This window comes from Polyodon spathula, chromosome 43 (genome assembly GCF_017654505.1).
Source record: "Polyodon spathula isolate WHYD16114869_AA chromosome 43, ASM1765450v1, whole genome shotgun sequence".
Lineage (NCBI taxonomy): Eukaryota > Metazoa > Chordata > Actinopteri > Acipenseriformes > Polyodontidae > Polyodon > Polyodon spathula.
The window spans coordinates 669,568-688,023 of record NC_054576.1 but is presented as its reverse complement, the minus strand read 5'-3'; the positions used below and the strand labels follow the sequence as shown (position 1 = coordinate 688,023).

The 18,456-nt window shown below is 39.6% G+C and overlaps 1 protein-coding gene and 1 long non-coding RNA gene across 4 annotated transcripts in view; both read left to right on the top strand.

Moving 5' to 3' along the window:
• The window catches only part of LOC121305398 (immunoglobulin kappa light chain-like), a 322,019-nt gene that overhangs the window by 2,312 nt on the left and 301,251 nt on the right, over positions 1 to 18,456 (top strand). The gene's annotated exons all lie outside the window — the stretch shown is intronic.
• LOC121305460 lies at positions 1,864 to 13,534 on the top strand. The gene is made up of 3 exons (XR_005948092.1): positions 1,864 to 2,008; positions 6,228 to 6,231; positions 13,523 to 13,534. It is a non-coding gene; the product is annotated as an uncharacterized LOC121305460 (long non-coding RNA).

Here is an 18,456-nt window from a genome sequence, read left to right as displayed (position 1 = left end):
TTGGCTAGCAGCACCATCAGAAAAGAGGTGCAAGTTAGAGATGTTGGCTGAAGTTGAGGCTTCATCAAGAATAGCCCGATTGGAGCAAACAAGTGCAAATATGTCATGTTGCCTTTCATCACTGAGCACAGCATAAGAAGCACTAACAGACTGAGCTGTGAGAACTGCTGGAAACAGAGTCCCTCCTTCTGTTATCCACTGAGCTGACATTATCTCAGCTTGCTGCTTTATAGTGAAGTGTTCTGAGAAATCTTGCTGAAGTATAGCTTCACATTCATTTCAATTCATCTTCAGTGTCCTGATTTGGTGAAGCTGCACCTTGGCAATAAAACTGTGGCTGCGCAGAATGGTGCGCTGGGTTTGAGCTCCTCCTTGGCACCCTGTAATGTTGACTCAAGCAGTTCCTTTTTATTCTTACTCATCTATTGGTAGTAGTGTACAATTGTATCTTCATTACCATTGCCTTGTATTAGCTGATTGACAGAACAATAAAGGTCTTGGCATCTGTCACACTGGCCAAGGCAGCATTTCCTCTGCCAGTTGCAAAGTGACCCAAAGACCAGGAGATTTCCACTGGGGATATTCTGGCAAACTTTTTCCAATCCCTCTAGAAGCATCTTTGTGTTCTCATGGTAACGACAGACAGACAGGTTGAACGTGCACAGGGCGCAATGCTGCAAACTTTTTTGATTTTCCGATTTTTCCATCAGGATATTCATTCTTGAAGAGGCGATGAGCTTCAAGAACCCATAGAATACACAAACCTGACATTCTGTTTCACTCACTTCAGCTCTTTCTGTGGAAGCGTGCTTCTCTACCAGAGCCAAACCAAATGCAGTTGCCAGTTTCTTTACCATTATAATTTTCTTCCTGGGGCTCTTTGGAAGTTCCTCTGCTTCATCCCTACTCTTTTCTCTTCTCATGCTCTTTAATCCAGAGCAGTGGTTCTTAACCTGGGGTGCTCAGAGACAGTCCAGGGGGTCCACAGGAAAAAACTGGAAACTTTTCACTCAACATTAGCAATGTGCAAAATCAAAAGGTTTGCTTCTTGAATGGATTTGATTTCACAATGTTTATGATGGATTTGTTAACCTGCAGCTCTGATTTTAATATTTTACAATAAATAATTATTTATACTGTGTAAACAAAGCTTCATAATCACAGCTGTGGCTAAGTTGAATTGTTTGACAGAAGAGAAAAGAGAGAGCAATAGTTGTCTTGTACAAACTCAACACAAAGAAAACTAGAAGCTATTTTTGCCAGAGATTTTTTTTTCTGAAAGGCAAAGAAACTGCATCAGCTGAAAATGAGTTTAAACTTAAGAGCACTGCTTGGCTAGAAGTGGCTGCTGTGCCAAGGAAGACAATTTGCATTGGCAGCACATGCTTCAGTGCTCTGGGAGTGTTTATAGCCCTGTGAGTTTAACACTTCATGATTGAGAGCTGCCCTTCATGGCAACAGAATCCACAACAACAATGACTTTTATCAGCATCTTCATCTGGGCACTTGTCATCTGCACTCAGGATAAAAATCTTTTAGAAAATATCAATTTGTTGGACACTTCTTAGTATAAAGTATACATGTTCAAATTAAACAGGAGTGATTGAAGTGAAGAAGGCTTCATATTTAATATGTGTTTTCATAATTTAATTCACTTGTTTATTATCATTTTCCACATTTATGATTTTCAGAATCCAGCGGACAGATTACTGTTACTCAGACTCCAGCAGTGAAATCTGTTCTCCCAGGAGACACAGTCGCTCTGAGCTGTAAAGTCAGCAGCGCAGTGTACAGTGATAATAATTTTAGAAATATCCTAGCCTGGTACCAACAGAAAACCTGGAGAAGCTCCCAAACTCCTGATCTATGAAATCAAGTACCCTTCAGTCTGGGATCCCAACTCGTTTCAGTGGCAGTGGATCTGGGACTGACTTCACTCTGACCATCAGTGGAGTCCAGGCTGAAGATGCAGGAGATTAGTACTGTCAGAGTGCACACTACCCCAGCAGTAGAGATGTGTTCACACAGTGCTACACACCCATACAAAAACCTCCCTCAGCAGGACTGCAGGTGAACATTGTTCATTTTCTGATACTTAAATACAAGATGAAAATAAAGTAAAACAAACATTGCACTTCTCTTTCAGTAAATGTATGTATATATATATGTGTGTATGTGTATATATATATATATATATATATATATATATATATATATATAAATTGCATATTTAACTTCAAATTTTATTATTGATTTTTTTTCATTTTACTCTTTTAATGATTCCACTTCATCAGCAACACATTCTATATACAAATTAAATGATGTTTATTTTATAAAACAATTGAACTGCATGCATATTGAGATTGATTTATTTATGATCCACTGGACAGCATATTAAAAAGAACTACAGCAAACAGCAAAGCCCAGTATTGCAGTGATGTGTAGTTACACTTTCTGTCTCTGTGGAGTCCAGCTGGATACTTTTCATTGTGTCAATGTGATGTGTTTTAATGTATTTTGAAAACTAATATTAATACATACATGAATAACATTGAACTTTAACATATTGTTAAGATGAAAATCAAGACACAAGTTACTGTTAATTACAATGAACAAACCATGTCTTCTTTTGAAATAGAATTTTACACTTTATTCTTAATTACTGAATAAAACATGTTAATACTATATTGATATACATCAGATTATAACTTATGATAATAAAAAATAATGCATCTAAATTTAAATACAAATAAATAAATGAGGCATTCATACATTTCTGAGTGAATTCTTATGTTTTATTAAGGAGCAGCACATCAGCATTATTGAAGGCAGTTTATTCTTCATTGTCTTGCCTCCTGTGTCATCCTTGTTACCCACCTGGTCTCCTTCATTCCTTATGTGTGCAGCAGCTCCCTGGCACACATGTCTCAACACTTATGGGCCAGTTCATTGTGAACAGGCAGATTTCTAATGCCCCTCCTAGCGAGCAGGAAAGCACTGAGAGGCTAAACATCAAACTACAGGAAGGATAATCTAACTGTACTGTGAGTCACCCAAACCTATCAAGTGCCACCTGTGTTCACAGCTCAGATCTCATAGAACTGTCTGTGACACTTATTGAAACAGAAGTGCAGAGCTTAGAACACATATACAAATAGAACTAATCCACTATTCTATTAAATTGTGAACGTGTTTGATTGAATCCCTCTCTGTGTTTGTATAGCCTGGAAACAGGCATCAGTGCCCTGCCAGGCTGCACACACTGCCATCATTCACACTGACCACAAGAGGGAGCCAGAGCACCACTGCTGTCCATAATGTAATAACAGTACAGTAATAAGACAATTGAAATAGGCAGCAGTTACCTCCCCAGCCCAGTTCTCCCATTGTTAACACAAGGCTCCTCACACCCAGTCATCTAAACACTACAGTGTGGTCTGTGTCTGGAGGAAGGAGCTGCTCACTTCCAGCCCTGCCAGATGCATGCTGGGAAATGTTAAAATGTCCTTTAGCAGGCCATATTTCAACATCTGATTCTTCCAGCCCTGCCAGTGAATATTAAAGAATGTTAAAATGTCCCTTTAGCAGGCCAGTAATTTAAACCACAGCCCAGCAGCACACTGCTCATGTAGTGAAGAATGTTCAGCAGGATTCCTGCGCCTTCTTTGCTCAGGAATAATTCATTCCATCACAGATGCTCTCATCAGTAAGCAGCTTCCCTCATGCTCTGTTGGTTAGGATTCAGCGCTCTCACCTCCGCGGTCTCTGTTTGATTCCCAGTCAGGCTGGAATGCCTCTAGTGGAACTAAACTGGCTCGTAGTATTATTACTATAGCTTATGTCAAAAGTTCGATTGATGACCTTATGTATGTGCAGCACTAGCTACATGAATGCAGCATAAGTAATTTGCTGCCTGCTTCTCTTAATTGAGTATCAGAATACCTGGCCAGGTTAATTTAATTCTCTGTTCAATTGCTAAATAAGGAGTTGTGTTCTCATTTTTAAAGGGGGCCTTTCAGATTCCATAAGGTAAAATTAGGTGAAGCTATTTCAATTTACTGTTAAATTTTGGAAAGGGGTTTATCTCTGCACTGGACTTTCTCTCTTGTTTTAACTGAATGATCTTTTCTTTAATTGCCACATGGAAATTCTAATTAGGTTAGGTGTTTTGCTAATTGCCTTGGCAAAGGTCTTCTTGGGCTTGACTTATCATTAATTCTAAGTATCTTAATTGGTGGCTCTTTAAATAGGACTATTACTTGCTGGTGGGGAGGTTGGTTCTTTTTTGCTGGGGTGATTCTTTTTTGGGTGTGTTTTTTTGTGGATGCAGAGTGTTTGAAGCGGGAGTTTGCTGGTCTGTAAAGGAGAAATCAGGAAGCAATAATCTTTTGGTTGTTAGAAACAGTATTTTCTCTAATCTGCCATTTTTCCAGTTTAAATTAACCAGTTATCTAATCTCCTGCCAAACTGAAACTATCCACATCATTCAAATTGTTTATATGGATCCTAAGAGCAACAACAGTGACTAATCCAGTTATCATCATCACTTTTTGTCTTCTTACCTGGTTGGAAACTCCAAGCTCTACAGGACCAAGGAAGAACTGGGTGAGATCCCCTAATGGGGAGGAATTTTATTTTTTTTTGCTGGAGTATCTGGGCTGTTCTGAATGTTTTGGAGTATTATCATTTTTGTTTACTTATTGGGGCTTAACGAGCACCCGGCACAGAAGTTTCATTTTTGTTTTGTGTTAAATTTCTGTTTCAACTACATTTGCAATACGGATTGGGTAATATTTTGGGACTTTTAAAGTATTGGGTGTTGTTTCATGGACATTTGTTTTTCTTTCTATAAGGACTGCCTGATGGACTGTGGTAAACATTTTGAATGGTTCAAATGCTGTCTGTTTAAAATTCATGTACACCAAATGTCTGATCCATCTGTCTCAAGTATAATATTCCACACATTCAATAACATCTGCTATTTGAACTCTTGTGTGGCCTTCTGGTTTAATTGTCTTCCTAGGTTCTATTTGTTGTTTAAACAATCCTGACTTACCCTGCAATTTTTCGTGGTTCTGTCGTGCAATCCTACTGCTTTGGAGACTTATATTGTTCAGGGTAATTTATTTGTATTTCTGTCAAAAAAAACCTAGTTATTAGATGTTGCTTAAGGATTGGGTTTATAACATGTGAATATATGAATGAGGGGGTGTGGATTTTATATAGGAGTATGAAATATTTTTATCTATATTATATAAAAAAAATAGACCCCTTGTATTTACCAAGTGCTTATAAACATTGAATATTTATAAATGTAAAGTTTGAAGTAAAAATAATGGATATAGGTTACCCAAGCTTTATAAATGCTTATGTAAACTTACGGGAGGTGTATGCATATTTTAGATACAGAAACAATTAGTTGAAACTGGAGAGTTTAACAGTACAATTTCTGAAATTAAATCCTTACCGCTTTCAAAAGCTCTCCAGACAAAATGCTGGTTCTTGCATGTGATCTCTCGCTGTCTCACTCTCTATGCTACCTCTCTCCAAGTTTAGCAAGCAAATAATTTTTAGCGCTTTCTGCGACTTAAATAGGGGGGCGGATCCTTTTCTGCACAGGCACATGAAGCACACTTGATGACAGATTTACCGTTTTGCTTGGTTCATATCCAGCAGGGGGCACTTGGCCTCTATAGACAAGGGAAATTTCTCCACTTGAATACACAGCAAACTTCAAAAAAGATTTGACCCCCCCCCCCCCACACACACACACACACACGGTGACTAGGCGTTATTTCGGAACCCTGAGTCATGATTTTGCTACTTTGGGAAAACATGGTTATCTCAAATTGATTCTTTACTGACCCTGCCCTTGGGTTACGATCGCCATGCCCTCAGCCTTGCAGAATATATAATGGCTATTTTGGGACTGAAAGAAAACTCCTGATCTTTGAACGAAGGATACAGCTGCACTATCGCTATAAAATGAACGATGAAACAAACAACGAAGTGCTGCAAGGTACGTATCTCTGTTTAGAATTGTAATGTTTGAAATGAGTTTTAACTCTGTGCGTTAACCCCATTGTTTAAATGTATACGTGGAAATGTATTTCGCTACATTTATGGGAATGGGTGTTTTTACTTGTGAAATGAAGGCCCTAGCGGATTTACAATGCGTTGGGTCTGTAACTGAGATATAAATACATACTTAACATTTGGAATTTTAGGTAAGTATTATATATTTATATTCATATTTTATAGATATTGATGAGCTTATAGAAGGTCATTTAATTTCACAATGAGGTAGTGCTTGATCAGGACAATGACCGGCCTACTAAGAGTACCCCGCTGACCCCTTCTGGGGTCCTTGAAGCTCTAAGCTATGACGGTATGTCACATACACGTGTCAGACCAAAATATCGCAATTTTTTTTTTTTCTCAAAGTATTCACGCAGACTTTAAATTACAGACGGGCCCTCCAGAGATCAGATCCAGTTTGAGCTTTCAACATCCCGTTTCATACCGGAGGACTTTAAATAGCATCGCAGTGATTGGAGATGCGTCTGAACGAGAGTATAAATATTAGTTTGTTTACATTAAAATTATTTTTATTTCTTTTTGTTTTAACAAATATATACATGTAATTATATTGAAGTATGTATAATTAGTTATTACTATCAATATGTCTGTTTTTATTTAACAAATATAGATACTTAATTACGTATAATTAAGTTATTTTAATTTTTTTTAATTTATTTGTTATTTCATTTTAAACTTTTTCATTCTGTTTTAGAATCTGAATACTTTGAAGACCCTGATCAACTTTTTTTAAATCCCCAAAAGTAAAGACTAAAGCTAAGGTTTACAATTTTAGAAAAGCAAACTATGAAGGTATGAAACAGAGACTAACAGAAGTAGATTGGAGTAAAATAGAGAAAACACCCACAGAAGAAGGATGGTTGTTCTTCAAAAATGTAGTACTAGAGGCGCAAAACAATTATATCCCTAAAGTAGACAAATCTAAATGTAAAACTAAATTGCCAAAATGGTTTAATAGATCAATTAAAAAAAATATTCAGCGAAAAAAGGCACTTTACAGAGCATTAAAAAAGGACCAAAAAGAAAGTACGCAGAAAGAGTACACAGAACTGCAAACACAAGTCAAAAAGGAAGTTAGAAAGGCCAAGAGAGAAATAGAAATGAACATTGCTAAGGGAGCTAAAACCAATTCCAAAATGTTTTTCCAATATTACAACAGCAAGAGAACATTCAAAGAGGAGATTAAATGTTTAAGAGATACAAATGGCAAAATCGTAGAGGAAGAAAAAAAAATAGCAAATATGTTAAATGATTACTTTTCACAAGTTTTTACAAAGGAAGATACTGACAACATGCCCCACATGTCATCCAGTTCCTATCCAGTTTTAAATAACTTTAGCATAACTGAGGCAGAAGTGTTAAAGGGACTAGGAGCTCTTAAAATAAACAAATCCCCTGGGCCGGATGAGATCCTCCCAGTAGTACTCAAAGAAATGAAAGAAGTAATTTACAAACCGCTAACCAAGATCATGCAGCAGTCTCTTGACACAGGGGTGGTACCGACAGACTGGAAAATTGCAAACGTAATACCGATCCACAAAAAGGGAAACAAAACTGAACCAGGTAACTACAGACCAGTAAGCCTGACTTCTATTATATGCAAACTTATGGAAACTATAATAAGATCCAAAATGGAAAATTACCTATATGGTAACAGGGTACTGGGAGACAGTCAACATGGTTTTAGGAAAGGGAGATCGTGCCTAACTAACTTGCTTGATTTTTTTGAGGATGCAACATCCATAATGGATAATTGCAAAGCATATGACATGGTTTATTTAGATTTCCAGAAAGCTTTTGACAAAGTCCCGCACAAAAGATTAATTCTCAAACTGAACGCAGTTGGGATTCAAGGAAACGCATGTACATGGATTAGGGAGTGGTTAACATGTAGAAAACAGAAAGTACTGATTAGAGGAAAAACCTCAGAATGGAGTGTGGTAACCAGCGGTGTACCACAGGGATCAGTATTAGGTCCTCTGCTATTCCTAATCTACATTAATGATTTAGATTCTGGTATAGTAAGCAAACTTGTTAAATTTGCAGACGACACAAAAGTAGGAGGAGTGGCAAACACTGTTGCAGCAGCAAAGGTCATTCAAAATGATCTAGACAAGATTCAGAACTGGGCAGACACATGGCAAATTACATTTAATAGAGAAAAGTGTAAGGTACTGCACGCAGGAAATAAAAATGTACATTATAAATATCATATGGGAGATATTGAAATTGGAGAAGGAATCTATGAAAAAGACCTAGGAGTTTTTGTTGACTCAGAAATGTCTTCATCTAGGCAATGTGGGGAAGCTATAAAAAAGGCTAACAAGATGCTCGGATACATTGTGAAAAGTGTTGAATTTAAATCAAGGGAAGTAATGTTAAAACTGTACAATGCACTAGTAAGACCTCATCTTGAATATTGTGTGCAGTTCTGGTCACCTCGCTATAAAAAAGATATTGCTGCTCTAGAAAGAGTGCAAAGAAGAGCAACCAGAATTATTCCGGGCTTAAAAGGCATGTCATATGCAGACAGGCTAAAAGAATTGAATCTGTTCGGTCTTGAACAAAGAAGACTACGTGGCGACCTAATTCAAGCATTCAAAATTCTAAAAGGTATTGACAGTGTCGACCCAAGGGACTTTTTCAGCCTGAAAAAAGAAACAAGGACCAGGGGTCACAAATGGAGTTTAGAAAAAGGGGCATTCAGAACAGAAAATAGGAGACACTTTTTTACACAGAGAATTGTGAGGGTCTGGAATCAACTCCCCAGTAATGTTGTTGAAGCTGACACCCTGGGATCCTTCAAGAAGCTGCTTGATGAGATTTTGGGATCAATAAGCTACTAACAACCAAACGAGCAAGATGGGCCGAATGGCCTCCTCTCGTTTGTAAACTTTCTTATGTTCTTATGTTCTTATGTAAAGGCACAATCCCCTATAGAGAACAGCAGTAAACAATTAATATCTGAATAAGACCAAGTAACTATTTTAAAATGAAGCATTTTTTAAAAAGAATGTTAAATATTTCATTACACATCTGTTAATGTGTGTTGTCTCTGTTTTGTTATTTTCATTTTAGAATGACACGCAAGAACTACTATTAGTGGTCAGCGATTCCTCTGAGGATGAAACGCCCGTCATCAGGGAAATGGTGCAGCGAAATATACAAACCTTAATTACTCTGAACTCTGGGTTTTTTAAAACAGTAACTTTGTAATTGTAGAGCAATAATGGCTCCCTTTCAGGGGAAAAAAACTTGTAAGAGGAAACATTTGGAAATTTAATACTGATGATGATTCTACTAATGATGCTGTGACAGTTGGTCAAAAAAATAAAAGGTTGATCCGAGTCAAACTGTCAAATTCTGTAATCACCCCAAAATGTACAATAAATACAAGATCCCCTACACCTTGTAAGTCTCCAACCCTAGATGTAAAACAAAGCACTATTCACCCCCTAAATTTAGGAGCTTTTGAGAATTGACTATCTAAAACTATTAAATGATTTAAATTATAATTTGTGTAATTTACCACACATCAAGGTTCTGATTGATGAACTTTCAATAGACAGTCTCCCTATAAATGCCTTTATCCCCAGTATAAATGACATTAACTCAATAGCTATTAATGATGCTCAATTGACTCATATCAATTTTGACTCTTTGGATAAACTATTGCGAGAAATGACTAGAGAATACCATGTTATTACAGAGAGTGTAGATGATATGGAAAGCCAATTAGGTGGAAGCTTAAACAGCTGGGCTTGTCAGGATGACTAGTTTAGCATAAGTCCCAGAGGCTGATGTAATACATGATGATCAAGTGGCAGGTCTTTCTGGTTTACAGAGCCTCCCCTAGGGTTAACGATGGGGATAGAATTAGTGGGGAAGCTGTACAGATTAGACAGACCAATGTTTAACAATATAGAATTGAAGCAACCTCTTAACTTTACACACCTGTGTGATCTGGATTCCTACGCTGAAGTTTTTACAGTGTTGCATGAAACGCTGGAGAATATGTTGAGTGAGGTTTCTAGAACATTAAGACCGGCCGGCACTGTGCAACTTGAATTAAGAGCAGGATCCTTGGATATACCGGTGTATGCAAGAATGACTGGAGACAATTTAAGTCTAAATTATTTTCTCAGTCTGATTGAGGCTCTCCTTCAAAGTCATAGTGAAATTTTGGCTGACAATTCTTTGAGTGTCCAAGTTAAGATGTCCTGAAGGAGGGGGATTAAGGAGAGGTTTGCATACCTTAATGAAAAGTGAGCTTATTAGAAAAAAAGCATAACATCTGATTATATGTTACAACCGAGACAATCCATTATGTTTTGCTTACTGCGTTCTGAGCTTGTTATTTCCAGAATTCAGGGGGGCCTATGATATGTGTGTGGATGAGGCTTTAAAACTTCAACAGTGTGTGGGGCTAAGTGAACATCAGATGGTTTCTTATGCAGACATAGATAAATTTGAACAGGCCTAGATGTTAAAATTGTGGTGTGGTACAGATGTCCTCAAAAGGATGTGTTCCTGAATCGCCAAACAGATACGTGACCAAAAAGCAAAACTGTATTTCTGTTTATCGTTCTTGTCGATCACAGCTCTGTTATGATGAGCATAAGATTCTCAGAGATAAAGCCAATAATGAAAAACAGGTCTCTATGTGTGACATTATAAAACTGTACAGGATGCTATTCTCTCTATAAATGCAATCCTGATAAATCGCAGATTCATAAGTGTCCTAGTCCCTACTGTAAGATATGTAAGGCTGTGTTGTTACCTCACACTGATCACAAATGCTACATTCAAATGCTAAAACCTTATGAGCCCACAAACAAATGTGTTTTACGATTTTGAATGCAGGCAGGAAGATGGCTTGCATATTCCAAATTATTTGTACTGCATGCACATGGAAGGGGAATCATGGTTTTGGGAGGGCAAAGATTGTGTGAAAAACCTTTCAAAAAACTATCTCAGACCCAGTTACGCTGGCTATACTTTCTTGGTGCAAAATCGTATGACAGCTATTTACTGACTAATTATTTAGTTACCAACGGTGTTAATCCACACATCATAGCTCATGGTAACAAGTTAATGTATTTTACAGACGAGGCTTTTAAGATGCACTACATTGATTCCTTTAACTTTATGCCCATGAAGTTAAGTGCTTTGCCTTCAGCTATGGGATTTGAAGCCAGAAAATGATATTTTCCTCATTTTTTCAATACTGTTGAAAACCAGAATTACATAGGTCCCTATCCTGATCCACGTTACTACGGTGTGCAGGAAATGTCTAACGAACGCGATGACTTTTACAAATGCTATGATTCCACTAAGACAGGCTTGTTTAATTTCAGAGAAGAAATGGCATTCTACTGCAAAACTGATGTTGAAATTTTGAAAGAGGCCTGTATCAAATTCCGTACAGAGGTTTATGCAATAGGGCAGATAGACCCCTTCCAATGTACAACCATTGCTTCACTGTGCATGGCTATGTATAGAAGTAAATTCGTGCCTAAAGACACAATATTGATCACTCCTCCCGACAATTACAGTGACCAGCAAAAAAGCTTTTCAAATGCATTGATGCAATGGTTAATGTATGTATCTGAAACTGAAAGTGTTTTCATTCTCCATGCTTTACACTATGCAGAGCTTAAAATAGGACCCTTTTTCTTGGATGGTTATGCTGTGATTAATGGTAAGTGTACGGCTTTTGAATTTGCCGGGTGCTTTTTTCATGGTTGTCCCCAATGCTACGATTCTGCCGATGTAAACCCTTTAAACAAAGTATCCTGCGGTACGATGTATCATCACTTTGATGAAAAGATTGAAACACTGCAAAAGGTTTATGGGTTGGAAGTCAGAGTTATTTGGGAACATGAATGGAACATGACTCTCGCAAGTCTCTCTGATTTTGGATCTCTCATGTATGTCTTTATCGAGCCTCTTCACATTCTCAACAGTGTGTCTGTCCACTTTACTGGAGTCGGCGATGGTCACACAGCACAATGCAGATTTCTATCTGGGCTTCTCTGCCTTGTTCTTGTGGTTGGAGAGCGGCACTGTCACTCCCAGCAGCAGGTGTTCAATAACTGTCTCAAGTGCCAGTGAGAGCTCTTCAGTAACACTAGAAGGAACAGTTTGGACTCCAGACACAGTGTCTTCTACTGTTCCTGAAGACTTTCTGATGTAGTGTTTGACATTGTGGATGAACTACCTACAGCATCGCAAGAGCCACTCAACACAGAGCGAAACAAGGACTGTCAATCTCTACTACAGCAGGCTTAGTGTCTTCTAGTGTCACTGAAGCCAGTGAGAACTCCAGTGCACTTCAATCATGATGGGTTGCTGTTTAATAAGCAGTACTGCTGCATTACACTTTAATGAGTGCATTAAGGACTGTGCTAATCAGCTTCTAATGCTACTCTTGATAGCTGGGCTCTATTGTATAGTCCCACTGTCCTGGGAGTGTTAATGCCAGGGCAGTTACTAATCTTGCTCTGTCTGAACACACAGTGCCAAGTACTGCTTTAAACAAACACTCCACACTTGACTCCATTCCAGCTGTGTTGAGTGGAATAAGGGCTCAGCTGATTGGCTCTCCTCATATGCTCCTATTAAAGCTGTTCTTTGTCTAGTGCTGCTGTCCTGGGAGTGTTCATGCTAAACTGCTAATCTTGCTCTGTCAGAACACACAGCACCAAGCCTGTGTTTACACCACTGCTTGGATACAAGTGGCTGCTGTGCCAAGGAAGACAATTTGCATAGAAAAGACACTTTGCATTGGCAGCACATGCTTCAGTGCTCTGGGAGTGTTTATAGCCCTGTGAGTTTAACACTTCATGATTGAGAGCTGCCCTTCATGGCAACAGAATCCACAACAACAATGACTTTTATCAGCATCTTCATCTGGGCACTTGTCATCTGCACTCAGGGTAAGAATCATTTAGAAAAATTATTTTATAAAAAAATATCTGTTTCTGGGACAATTCTTACATAAGTGTTAAAAGAAAAATGGGTGAACTGAAAAAAATAAAAGGCTTGAAATTTATTGTTTCATCATTTAATTAAATGATTTATTATAATATTCTATTTTATGATTTATTATTTTCAGAATCCAGTGGACAGTATACTGTGACTCAGACTCCAGCAGTGAAATCTGTTCTCCCAGGAGACACAGTCGCTCTGAGCTGTAAAGTCAGCAGCGCAGTGTACAGTATAGCTACCTAGCCTGGTACCAACAGAAACCTGGAGAAGCTCCCAAACTCCTGATCTATGCTGCAAGTACCCTTCAGTCTGGGATCCCAACTCGTTTCAGTGGCAGCGGATCTGGGACTGACTTCACTCTGACCATCAGTGGAGTCCAGGCTGAAGATGCAGGAGATTACTACTGTCAGAGTTTCCACTACCCCAGCAGTAGCTGGGTGTTCACACAGTGCTACACACCCGTACAAAAACCTCCCTCAGCTGGACTGCACAGCGACTGCACTGCTGCAGCTGGGACCTACTGCAGGTGCTGAGGGTGAAGGCAATGAAACGGGACACGGCCTGTGGAGGAGCTCAACTGCACACAAACACACTGAGCTCAATAACAACACACAGTCACATGTAGGTATGGATTCAATATTAGTCTATTTAAACAAACTGATTTTGTTGTGACTACAGGGTCCTCTAGTAATGTAGTGATGATACCATCTATTCTAAATTCTGAAACATCATTCAGTTATTCCAAGAATTGAAACTATGTAACTCACATTTTATATATCTGATTCTCATATGAAGATGTTCATGAATCCTGATGCCTAAACTTTTCATTAAGGATATGGAAGCTGTTAAGAAATGAATGAATGAATGCTCTGATATAAAAAGCCACAGGTCCCTTTTTCAAAGCTAAAGACAGTGTAATTGCAGCTGTACTGGAGGGACAGAAGGGAGCCGATGTGTCTGATTAAAGACACAGGAGAGGAATGAGTTGAATCCAGTGAGCCCTCAATCAGGAGCTGGGATGCAGTAGTGAGGGAGAATGGAGAATGCCATGAGGAGAGTTATTGTACAAGAACAGAGCAGCAGTGAACAGCAGTCCTGCACAGTGGAGCCCCTCTTCTCTCAGTGTCAGTCCAGTATTGCAGCTCTCTAAAGGGCTCCACTGACTCCACACATCACACAGCTCACTGCAAACACAGCAGCTCTACACACTGACACTGCACTGCTCCAACCTCAGAGAGGGGGGCTCTTTTAAACCTGGATTCTGTGGGTCCACACAGTGACCACGGCTCATTTTATAGAGCCTTTCACACCCACAACCCTTCCTTTATGAACAGCACAATATTTATGAACAGATTTGAAAACAATGTAAAAGTGCCCCCAGCCCCTCCGCAGCACACCCAGTGCAGCACTGCCCCCCTGTCCCATACTGCACACTCTGGGGCTTCAACAAGAGCAGCAGTGATTCAGGGGCTGCAGGACACAGACATGGGGAAGAACTGGGACTGCAGAGCAACACACAGCTAGGAAATGCTCATAAATGCTCACCAAGCAGTCCATGCAGCTCCTAGTCGAGGCCCTGGTACTGTCAAGCCTAGAATACTGCAGCTCCCTCCTGGCCAGCCTCCCTGCATCTGCGTGTCCATCTGCTCTAGCTCTCATTCAAAACTGTGCTGTTTCCTCTTCCTCGTATCTCTCACTTTGTTCCCCTAAAGCATTCCCTCCACTGGCTCCCTATTGCTGCTCGTGTCCAATTCAAACTCCTGTACTTGCCTATCGCAGTGCTGTTAGTTTTGAAGTTACAGAATTGTAAAGGTCCCAGGAGGGCGCTAAACGGTGGGAGAGATCTGACGTTCCCTTAATATTGCTGCATTGTGAAGACGCATGTCGACGCATATCCTGACCTCTTCAGGCTTCTTTTGGTACTGCTGCGACTGGTGAAACGCATGGCGTTGGGCCAGTGACTGTTCCCATGATTCCCAGCTGTTGTATCTGGTCGAGTTTTTGTTCCACTTTCTTCCTAGCGTGGAAAGGGATTCTTCTGTGTGGCTGTACTACTGGTTGCACGGTTGTGTCTATGTGCAGTTTGACTTGAAAGTCTTTTAGTTGACCTGTTCCGTTGAATAACTCTGAGTGTGCTGCAATTCGAGGATGCTCCATTGACGTGCATTTCTTCAGTGTTGTGGCTGGTATATAGGGGATTACGTTAATCAGTCCTAGTTCTGATGCTGTGTGGGAGCTGGGTAGTGATCCGTTGTTTCCTTCACTACAGAGAATGTTGCAGGTGTGAGTTTTCCACTTGATTCTGCAACAGTGTCGAACTTGTCTTTCAGCTCTAACACTGCACTGGATGTTATTTTGATGCTTGCTTTCCTTCGCTTCAGTTTAATAAAGTAAATTCACACTGGCTCCGGAATCTGTCCTAATCTTCGCTGGTATTTCTTGTATGTTGCTTATGGTTAGCGGTTGTTTAGGGTAGTTTGCATTGCATACAGTGTATACACATTCTTCTGTGCTGGAAGATTATTTTTCGTTCTCAGTCGTTTCAGTTTCGTTGTTAGTTTTAGATAGAACTTTGTTGATCGTTGGTTTTCTTTTGTATTGTGATTTGGTCTTTGCTGCCCTCTTGTGGTCTTGAGCGGCAGTGCTTCACGAAATGATCCAGCTTTCCGCAGGAGTTACACTGTGTGCCTCTAGCAGGGTAGCATGCTCGCCCTCCTTTGTGTGGGAATGTGCCTCCGCAGTTGTAACAGGTATTGTTGTTGACTTGTATTTTGCTTGTGTTTTGTTTTTCGAGTTGTCAGTGTCAGGGTTAATGTGGTTTATCATCGCGGCACCCGTGTGCTTTCCGTCTGCGTGTGTGCTGTCTGTTCAATATCTTTCGCTTGAAACTCGGACATCTCTAATGTTCTCCCGAAAGCGAGTGATGCGGTTCAGGTTAATGCGGGTTCTCTGGACGCTTTACGTCGTCCTCTCGTTAAGAGCAGCTTTGTATTATTTGTGCTTTTATCTCTCTCGCAGTGCCCTCACAGTTGGCTGCTTGCTGTCTCAGTGGTGTGCGGTCGGCGGCTACTCATCCAATAAGTCTCCTGCCTGTTGTGTTGTTTCTCTAAACACATGCTTTTCATATTCAACATTCGTTTTCAGTATAAAATATTCATTTCACTTTTGTACTGCTTGCTTGTCGTTTTCAGCGTCGCCTGTACTGGTCAAGGTATCAAATATATCACACACCTTTTCTCAAAAACATGCAATGCAATGCCATGGCCCGTTCTTGTATGCTGTCTTCTACACTGGACGCAATTAGAAAGTTCTCAAATCTCTGCAGCCATTTATTCCATCTCGACCCTACAGAGCAGGGGTCTGTGTCAATATCAAAGTCCAGGAAAGCCTGAAATCCCATATTGTGTTTTTTTTTACTTACACATTTCGGTGCGTTCTTTTCTTCAGAATCCTCGTCGCCAGTGCAGTGTTGTCAGGGCTGTGAATGCTGCAATGAAGACAGAGACACACTATGGTAATATAAGTAACTGTTATATTAGATTCTCGCTCTCTCTCCACCTACCCAGCTGTGAACTGAGTTTAACTGGCATTCCTATCTAGTCACGTCATGCACTGTTTGTCAGACTGTGTTCATACATCACTGACATGTAACACCCTGCTATCCAGTCTTTACTAGACTGGAGTCACTTCATCACCTCCACGTCATGTAGCTGCAATGCAGAATCTGGCGCTCCACCAGCGCTGTTTAAATCAGCTGGACCCGGTGACAGGAGAGGGCTGCAGACACTTTCATGAGCTGAATTAACAAGGTGACCGGTGTGAAGCACGTTACTTCAGTGGCAAGCCCGTGTGGACATTATCACCTCAAAGACCTGCTTCTGCTGAAGACGCTTCTATGCGCGTTCAAAGGAAAGGTTTACAGTTACTGAGGCTCCACGCTTTGAAACCTTTTCTCTCTGTGTTTTGATTGTTTTGGAGTTCAATGAAAACCGCGATGTTGCATACAGAATCCAAACCACCTTCTGCAAGAACATTTCAGCGGGAATGCATCCGAAATGAATTTTAGAATAAGAGAAAGAGATTTTTATAAGCATATAGAATGTTGAGGTAAGTGTTATTATTATTATTATTATTATTATTATTATTATTATTATTATTATTATTATTATTATTGCATGTTGATGACACTCATGAAATGAGTTGCCAGGTGTTTGTGTTGTAATTGTAATGCATGCAGGGAGATTTGACTTGGAGTCCCCCTGTTTGTATACCAGGTCAGTACTGTCCTTCATATATGTATTGATTAAGGGTTGAATTAGAGATTGCTTGATTGGGAAACACGTATAAAGATGTGTGTGTGTGTGTTGTAAATTTGTTAAATGTCAATTGTTAAATGTTATTATTTTGTGAAATCACCACAGACACAGTGACAGGATTGAATGTTTTATTTGTCAGCTCTACAGCCCTTATAAGGACTCCCCAGACACAACCAATGGGTTGGCAGAGAAGAAGAGAGAGAAGCTAATACACTGACAGCGTGTTTGAAGTGCAGTTTATTGCCTTCAATATATATAAAAGGAATAACACTCTGAAGGAAATGTTCGCTGGGATCTCTTACCACGCTGTGTAGACTGTGCCTTTAACGCCCCCTGCTGGCCTTGTTAAAGATGACTGCTGATCATTTATTTCAATATTTATTCGTGTGTGTGTGTGTGTTTGTGTTTGTGTGTGTGTGTGTGTGTGTGTGTGTGTGTGTGTGTGTGTGTGTGTGTGTGTGTGTGTGTGTGTGTGTGTGTGTGTGTGTGTGTGTGTGTGTGTGTGTGTGTGTGTGGACGTGTGTTACGAGGTGCTGGAAGCTTTTGTTTCTGAAGCTCATTTATGTGTTAATAAATAAATGTCAAAATAATTATTGAAATAATCAAATACATAAAGGAATAACTAAATATCAAAATACATAAACAACATTTATTTTTGTTATTTTTCTGTGTGTGTGGTGATGATGTATTGTGGTTTTGTTATTCACGTGTGAAGTGTAGGTGCTTTGTTGATTATACGAGCATCGCTACTGTACTTCAGATTCCCCCCCCCCATTTTTCTGATCTTTGCTCTTTGAAAATATTCACAGTATGTTGAGTCAGCCGAGCCTGTCTCTTATGGCATGAGAATTTCTCTCCACAACCTTAAAATGAGAAAACACTAAACAGCACAAACTGCACTACACTGTGTGACCACAAGATGGAGAGAGAGAGTAAGAAAATGATGCTCTTTAATCCAGAGCAGTGGTTCTTAACCTGGGGTCCTCAGAGACAGTCCAGGGGTCCACAGGAAAAAAACTGGAAAATTTTCACTCAACATTAGCAATGGGCA